The sequence below is a fragment of the Cyanistes caeruleus genome, chromosome 3 (genome assembly GCF_971803275.1).
Source record: "Cyanistes caeruleus chromosome 3, bCyaCae1.hap1.1, whole genome shotgun sequence".
Lineage (NCBI taxonomy): Eukaryota > Metazoa > Chordata > Aves > Passeriformes > Paridae > Cyanistes > Cyanistes caeruleus.
In genome coordinates this window covers 72,637,230-72,646,184 of record NC_141703.1, presented here as the reverse complement: position 1 = coordinate 72,646,184, position 8,955 = coordinate 72,637,230, and the positions used below count along the sequence as shown (strand labels likewise).

The 8,955-nt window shown below is 40.4% G+C and overlaps 1 long non-coding RNA gene across 1 annotated transcript; it reads left to right on the top strand.

Moving 5' to 3' along the window:
- The first annotated feature begins 3,277 nt into the window (after positions 1 to 3,277).
- On the top strand, positions 3,278 to 8,173 carry LOC111926472 (uncharacterized). The gene is made up of 4 exons (XR_002862975.2): positions 3,278 to 3,331; positions 4,777 to 4,935; positions 6,625 to 6,743; positions 8,089 to 8,173. It is a non-coding gene; the product is annotated as an uncharacterized LOC111926472 (long non-coding RNA).
- The last annotated feature ends 782 nt before the right edge of the window (positions 8,174 to 8,955 follow it).

Below are 8,955 nucleotides of genomic sequence, written 5' to 3'. Positions count from 1 at the left end.
GTGCTAAGACTTGTTAAGCTCCATGGTGTGGTAGAGCTGAGAACAGACCTCTGCTCTCTGTCATGGCAGAGGCTGAATGAAAACACTGCTGGCAGGACCATGGTGTGGTTATCTTCTCCCAAAGGGGCAGGTCTGAAAAATACCCTGGCTTCCTCAGAGTCCTGGGTGACTTGTGGGGGGCAGCTCCTCTCTGTGAGCCTGGGCATTGGTCTCACCTGTGTGACAGGGTTACTCCTTTATGCTGCAGGGTCTGCTACTGTTTCTCTGTCATCAAGGAGAGATTATATAATTTTTATTTCTTCTTAACATTTCATATCTCATGGCTGTAGACTAAGCCAGAAATTTCAGCCTTTTTGGTTTGTGGATAGATGAATAAATTTCTGGGAAACACGAGGGCCCTGTTCAAGGACACTGAGTGAGCTGGTGATAGGCTGCCTCTTCTTAGCTCCTTTCCTAGAACCCTCTAGAAATAATCCCTGGACCTCCAAAGGAGTTGTAGAACAAAGACTGTAAAGCCAACATGTAGGTTTTGAGGTGAAGACTTTTGGGGGTTTATAACAAAAAGCTTGGCAAAAAGGAGCCCGAATATCTGGTTGAAGGTGAGAGGTCATTGCTGTGCAGCCTGTAAATAAACACTGCTAAAGCAAGTAGGAGGAAGGCACAGAAAAGAGGGTAGAAGCAGAGAGGAACAAACCATTCTAAAAAAAAGCAAAAAGCAAAATGCTGCTTTTTACTTAGGGAGTCTGGGTTTGTTATTCTCCCAGTTCCATCAACAGAGAGAGCTGCCAGCTCAGTTGGCAACAAAAGAAATATGCTCTAATGAGCAAAATAGTAAAGGAGCAATCCCTGTTGCCTCTTCCTGGGGTTCTCATTGCTGTGGGAGAAGATTCACAGGCTTAGATTGAAGGAGTTTCTCTCAGGAAGCAGCTGCTGCTCCCAGGTTTGCTAGTAGGATGATCTTCTGACATCTGACCCTAAGGTTCACCCTCAGTTGTTTCCAGGGGGCTGTCTGGATAATCACCCAGATGGTGTGTTCCCTTGGGACATCCATGGGTTGCATGCTCCCTGGGGAGGTATCCAGGGAACTGATTATTTTCTGGTGCTGATCACAATTCTGATCAGATCCCAAAACCAGAAGAAAAGTCTATCACCATAATTTGAATTCAAGCTGTGTGAGCAGCTAAATCTCTGAGTGCTGTAAGGAATGTGCAGTTTTGAAGTCCTATGTCCAAAGCTGGTAGTTAGTAATGACACAAAACAATAATTAAAAGGGGGAAAAAATGTTTGCAGAGCTTAATTAGATGACAACAGAAAGTATAGCTAGCCTGTTTTCCCTTCCCCCTCAGGTATTTTACCAAGTGGAAGAAAATCAGTCATCTACAGATGTACAGATTTAAGATCTGGATTCAATTTTTATTCCGAATAACAGAAATAAAACTGCATTTGCAATAACTGAAATTCCATTCTATGCTATCAGGAAGTCTTGGCTCAGAAGGGCCAGACCAAAACCATGTCACTCTGTATCAGCCTTATTTCTTACATCCTTTCTTTGCCCCTGGTCGCTGTAGTGGACAGGATAGTGGGCTGTGTGGACCTTTGAGTCTCACACAGAAGGGCTCCCACGTTATCACAGAATATTTTTGGGTTGGAATGGACCTTAAAGGCCATCTAGTTCCAACCCCCTGCCATGGGCAGGGACACCTTCCACTAGACCATGTTGCTCCATTCAAACTGGCCTTGGACACTCCCAGGGATGGGGCCTCCACAGCTTCTCTGGGAAACCTGTGGCAGTGCCTCACTGCCCTGACAGTGAAGAATTTCTTCCTAATGTCTGTCTAAGCCTACTGTCAGTTTAAAACCATTATGTTCTTGAAATTAATTTCCTCTTCATCTGGCATGATGGAAAACAACCCTGTTTGCTTCAAATGACCTAGTTATTAATCCCAGGGAAGCGAGGGACAGTATGTTCTGATTTCTAGAACCACCAACACCCTTCACATAGGAAAACAGACCCTGCTGAAACTAAACCTACATTAATTCCATTAATGGACCTTCTATGCAAAGCACAAACAGTTTCTCAGAAAGGCAAAATGCTGCCTGCCAGATTGCACCACGTTCCCACTCATGATGACCTGACCAACAGGATACTAAGGAGGATTAAATGTTTTCCTCTCCAACAGAATACTTCCAAACTGGATAGACAGCTCTCAGTAATTACAGGCTATAGCGTATTAGCCCCGGAGGTGAGGATTGCAGTGCTTCACAGTGGATTATTTGCTCAGAAACTCAACCATTTGCTGAAAGCACTCTACTGCAGCACTTCGTGACAGCCTGAATCAGTCCCTTAATCTCTTAACTCAGTACAAGAACTTAGTCCAAATGACATTAGTAAAGAGCATAAAATTGTTAAATATACGGACTCTGATTTACTTTTCATTGAGAATCTATCTGGGTCTGTAGCTGCTCTGCAAACATATCTTCATTAATGTTTGCACTCTGGGCTCAAGTTCCAGTTGCTCTGATTGGAAACACTGGTCTCCTGGGTTTTGAACACTTCTCTTTTCATAGCAGTGTTCAATCACTGAAATCAAACATTAACTTGAATGTGAAACTCCTATAACAGAGAGGAGACTCTGTCACAAAACTAACCTTCCTTCCTCCCTTCCTCCCTTCCTCCCTTTCTCCCTTCCTCCCTCCCTATGGCCTATGCATCAAATGCCTGTTTTTTTCCTGAGTGGAAACAGACTTATTTCTAAAAATAATAATAAAAAAAACAAAAACCAAAGCACTCACAAAACCTTGAACACATAAAGCCTGAAAATATGCCCCAAACTGAATTGCCTTAGGCAGGAACATTAATAAATCTAGATATCAAGCTGGATTTTTCTTAAAGCCATCATGGTTGCTGAGGTTGTCGAGACAGTAATATCTGGGAATGTAATTTTGTGGACATTAGTATGATATAGACAGTCTCATTTCTATTCTCTCAAATGAAGCCACCAAAGGGATGAAGAAACAACCCATTTCACTGCTCATCCATCTGCAGGCCTCTTAAAGCACAGTACACAGATTAAGCTCCAGTGCTCAGCTCTCCAGACTTTCCCTTACAAATATTATGTGAAACAAAGGTTATGTAAGCATTTATCTGTGGACCCTCTTGCTACTGAAATGGGCAATAAATAACTAGCCAAGCTGGATCACAGGGAGCTGGACAGATCCTGACCTCCTGTTACATCACGGCAGGGTTGTCACTGCCCTCTCTTCCCTACAGACTCCCTGCAGTATCACTGGAAAGATGCAGCCCCAGTGAAGCACAAGTGGAAGTCCCATAGTGAGTTCTGCTCCCTGTAGCTTTACTCCCTGATTTTCCCCATATGCCTGATGTTGGAGGTGGTTTGAGGAATGGAAGAAACAGTCTAACATTTTCTGTAGCCTTCATCGTCTAGGTACAGAACATGAATACATGGCACAGCTGCACTTTGAAAAAAATATTCTCTATGTTTGATCATTAAAGCAGCAAAAGGAACAGTTTCACTGTGGTCATATGACACATGTACAAGTTTTGCATTGGTAACTACTCCAGCTTGCAAGTAATGCTTAAAATATATTTTGTTGTTGTCACTACCAGCATGTCCTGGCAGGTCCAGATCGCTTCAGCCCCTTTGTGCCTTCATCAGCATTACCTATTATTTATTCAACCCCTGTGTCCATCATCAGCATTATCTATCTCAGCACAAGAGGTCTCAAACACTCCTATTACATCCAGTTTTTTTGTCCAGTTAGGCCTGATGGATGTGACTTTGTCTCCAAGCACTTCAGTGTGCTGTAGAAACAACCATGCAGTCTTTGTAGATTAAACAGAGAGAGGAAATAACTTCCAGGATATTAAACTTCTGTTTAATAAACTTCCTTCTGTCCTTTGGACTGATGATTTCCTGAGGTTGGACAGCTTCTGCATGTCAGACCAACAGTGGTGCTAAACATCTTTAGTAGCCTGGCTGTGGTGGAGGGCATTGCCTTGGAGCTGATGTGCAAGGCTGGAGGCTTATTGCTATAATAGGTAACATACTCAGTATTCTTTTGTTCAATATTTTGTCTTTCTAATGACCTAAATGCAGTTGTTCCTTGTGGAAAACCATATCATAAGCAGCGAATTTGGATTTTACCACTAATAAAGCCAAAAGTGGATTTCAATACAGTTTCTGTTTTTAATGAATGTTTTTTGCATTTGAATCATCTGTTTTTAAGGGACATGCTCAAATACCAGTCAATTATATATTTTTTTTTCTAGCTATTTATTGTTGTTTTCGGTGATGCATAATTTTTAATATGCTGAGCAACAGCGTCCTGAAAGTTGAGTCAGCTTTATTGAAAGACCAGATGAAATTGTTCAGACTGAAACTTTATGGTTTTTTACAACCAACAATAGTAATTACCATATTGAAAGTATTATAGTACAAAATAGATTGTGTTATGAGAAATGAGGCCAGATGGAACTCCAGCTGTCTCCTTGAAAAAGAAAACATTAGAATCCAATTAAAATATAGTTTGGATTACGTTACAGAAAAAAGTTTTGCAATAATTCATTTCAGACCTATACAACTACTATCAGTTTTAATTTACAGCTTAACTCTTCAAGTTATCTTTGTGCTTGGTCTCAAGAACATCTTTCTCTGTCTGAGCTGTTCCTAATTGCTTTCAACTACAGTGGCAGGGTTAAAGTCCTTGCTAGTTCATTGCTGGATCATGACTGCAGGTTTCTGTGTGTCCACACAGTAGCACAGTGGAAGATACAACACTCTTCACATGATCTTGGACATAAAGGCGTCAGCTTCTTGCTCAGTGTTGGATCTCATGGAGTCAAACACTTTTCTGAGGGACATTTTCCATTGAAAACTCTGATTCAATAATGTGAAAAATTTTCTGCAGAAACAGGTAGTTTTCAAATTAATTTCCTGATTTCCAAATGGCTTAAAATGTTATTATTGTATCCTATTTTATGCATGTACTGCAATAAAAACGGAAATGAATAATTTCTAATTTGATCAACCTAAATAGCTTTGCTTCATCCAAAGCTCCATTTTTAGAACATATTTGCCTTGAAATTTTAGATCTTCATACATCCTTCCAACTGAAACCTAAGATGGACTTTAGAAATCTCAAAAAAATCTTCACTTCCCCCTAGCATCTTTGAAGACAAACTGGTTATCTGAAGATATATCTCATATTTTTCCCATGGCAAATCTCTCCTTGGGTTTACAGTTGCCCTTGTTCTTGTACCAGTGAAGCACAGATACACTGTCCAGTTTAATTATCTGAGGATTTATGCACTGGGTTAAAATGTTCAAGCCTGGCTGTTTATAGAAAGAGACGCGTAAACCCACACTTAGCACTTAAGTAGGTGGCCTCATTTTCTGAAGTACTAACTATTTATCCAGGGGCCATGTTTATTTAATGTCAGGCTCTCAAGTGCAGTGTTCCAGCCTTATCTCTTTGAATTTCATGATGTTAGAAGAAACAGACTACCACACTTTCTATGCTAAATATACATGGAAATCACCCTGAGAACTCTATTGTACACTAAATAGAGGAAAAGACAGAAACAAACCCACCACATAGGGTTTTTTTAATGTGTTCATTCTTCTTGGGCTGTCTCCTTGCTCCAGACAGAGAAACACAGAATGTGATGCTCTTTGATTGATCATTGTTTCTGATCACTGAAAGAAATGCAGAATTTGCTATCAACTTCACACAGACAACATGAAAAATGAATAGAAAGACAGAATGGTTGAAGGAGGGCTATACATATTATTACCAAGCACAAGGTTGTGCAAAATACTGCAAACATGAGAATTTTGCAGAAAAATCTAAACAATCCTCTTCAGTCAAGGCTGCAGTCTTGAAATTGCATATCCTGTGGGAAATCCCACTTTTAGATAAGTCAGTTTTGATTTATTGAATTTTTGATAATGATGATTGCTGGTATTATTATTTACCATGAAAATTATGATGCTATCAAACTGGCAGTACAAGTAGCAAGCATTCTTACAAAAAAATCCTTTCTAACTATATTGTAAGGCTTAATTTCTTAATGCCTTTGACGCTTGATTGAAAGATGCCACGCAGCTGATTATTATGAACAGTTGACAGTCATACTTTGTTTTCCTGTGGTTCTAATGAAATGGGAGGCATTTTCTTCCTACAAAAAAAACAACCCAGACCAATCCAAAGCAAAACAAAAAAAGTTTTAACATTTCTTAGTAGTTAATATGCAGCTAAAAATAGCAGTGCTTACAGTAGTAAAAAAACCTGCTGAGGTTTGAAGCCATGGAAAACTTACACGATGACATGCACATTTAGGTGACTGCCTTATGTAGCTGCCATTAACAGTTTTTTGCAAGGGAAGAAGACAGAGAAAAGGCAAAAGGTGTTGTTGAAAAGGGAATGTGTCAGTAGGGGCTGACACAGGGCTTAATGTCACAGAGCTGTCTAACTATCTTTGTCATCTACCACATCTGTTGTGGGTGAGTATGAAAACTCTGCTACTCAGAGATTATTAGAAGCAACCACCCATTACCATGCCATCACCTCTCATCTCATTACTGCTTTATGTTTCTGCTGTAGCACCACTCCTACATAGGGTTTTCCTTCAGGTTCCTGGGCAGACAAAGGAACAAGCAGAATATTGATTTTGGCAACTTAGCTCTGCTAAAGCTGAAAAATTCAGGAATCCATTCAGAAAGGTATAAGAATATGATGTAGTATACCATCTTGGTATTTTCCCTGGCTACTCCTGCTGCTGTTGCCTGTCTGTGTCTCTCACCAAAGAAAGAAAAAAAGTTAAAAAAAAAAAAAATGAAAAAAAGATATTTTTGAAGTCGATGTCACAGACAAGCAAAATATAATACATGAAAAGGCCAAATTTGCTAGGAGGTGCCAGGAACAAGGGCAAGCAGATGAAGCTTTTATTACTGCAGATCACAGTTTTGCTGAACATTGCACATACTGAATGTTAAAAGAAGAATTAATAAGAGGCAGAATAATTTTTGGCAAAAGAGACAACCAGTTCATCAGCAGAACTTACACTCAGGCCCAGATCACTCGCTAACAGAGGCTCGAGCAAAAGTGATGCTGACCTACATACAGGCAGCACAGAGGAGATTGCAGCAGACCAGGGAAGAATAGGCACACAAACATGAAAAGAGCAGCTGCAAGAGCTTTTAATACCAGTAGTACTGCTCAGTGAGTGAGGGGAAAAGCTAAGAGAATAGCTAAGAAACTTTAACAGCAGACAAGATGGAAAAGCTGTGGGACCCATGGCAAAGAACTACGCCCTGTGGGCCATGAAATCCCCGTGAAGACTCAGAATGTAAGAGATGCCACAAGGGATATATTCTCAGAGCAGATAGGGTAGCAGGGAAATGATCACTAAGCCCTGTTTCTATTCTGCATGCTGAAAGTACTTCCTTAGAAATGCACATTGAATTATCAAAATTTTGCATTTGATATGGGAATATTTGGCAGCAGTCCCTAGAGGTCCATGAAAAGATAAGAGCAATAGGGTTTGAGATGGAGGTAGGGGAAGACCACACAGGAAATCGAGTGTGGCTTACAACACTGCAGAATACATTCTCAGCCACTTTTCTGGGAGCCTCGGAAAAGGATGAAAAGCTCTTCCACAAATTATTTTGTGGCGCTGAGTCTTGCATTGTGCCTAGAAGAAATACTCACTTGGCATCCATCTGGCGTATTTTTACCCCTTGGAAACCGTGAAGTGAAACTATGTTAAAATTTGACAACAAATCTTCATTCAAAGGCTCTTGACTTTCCCTTTTACCCTGCAAATGCATAAAAAAGTTTAACCGAAGATTTAGTCTTTTCCACAAGTTTGCATCTTGATAAGGAATGATAACATATGGCTGGAAATGTGACAGTCATCTGACCCTCTCAAAACATGTCTCATTGCCCTTTATTAACCAGGCTGGTTTTAGGGAGCTGGGTAAATTTTTAAATCAGTAGATTGTTAGGAAGGAATTTGTTTTTCCAGGTTCAGTAGACTGATTTTTTTTGCACTGTATTTTACCACAGGCTAAAGAACCTCTTCATGAGCTGAAATGGAAATAAATTGGACTGGTCAGAACATGAGCAAAGATCAGAAATAGGCCTAAGAGCAGTGTAAACACATAATTGAAAAACTGAATGTAAAAAATACTGCTGTGGGTTTCTAGTCTGTATGTAAATTATATATATTACATGCATTTATCACCCATTTGCCTGGTCCCTGGCTTTGGTTAGTGTTGTGTTTAAGATTATGGTCTGGACAGAGAAACAATGAGTATTGTCATTTACTACTTTGACTGCTGTTAATCACCAGTGGCACCAATACTGGGTCCATTCCCATTGTTTTACAGACTCCATTTTCTAGTCTTCCCATGGTCAGAAGGATTGACCAGAAGCCTGGGCCTGCAGTGTGGGTGTGAAAGAGCACTCTGGAGGCTGTGCAGAACCGCTGCCAGGCACAGAGGGATAGAATTTTCCTTTCCTGTACTGGGAACATACAGTTCTTGTGCTGGGGAGAAGGGGCAAGCCTCTCCCTGCCAGCAGACCTTCCAGCTGTGGGAAATGCTGTTTTACCTGGTTGTGCTGATGGTGAACTCCCCACCATGGTCACAAGGGCTTGCAAGCTGAGAGAGTAGAGCACACTTAATTTGTCTTGTGTACAATTTGTTAGGTGTTGTAACTGAAGGGAATCAATTCTGATTGTGGTCATTTAGCAAACCCTCTGGAACTCTGGTCTAGAAAGCATTCCAGAGAACCAAGCTCAAACTGCCATGGCACATAACAGCTACTGGGAGCTCACAGATTATTTTTTTTCTGCAAAACACTTGGACTTAAAAAATAGAAAAAAAAAAAGGTATTTATATTGGAAAAAAACCCCACACAACCAAATCCACT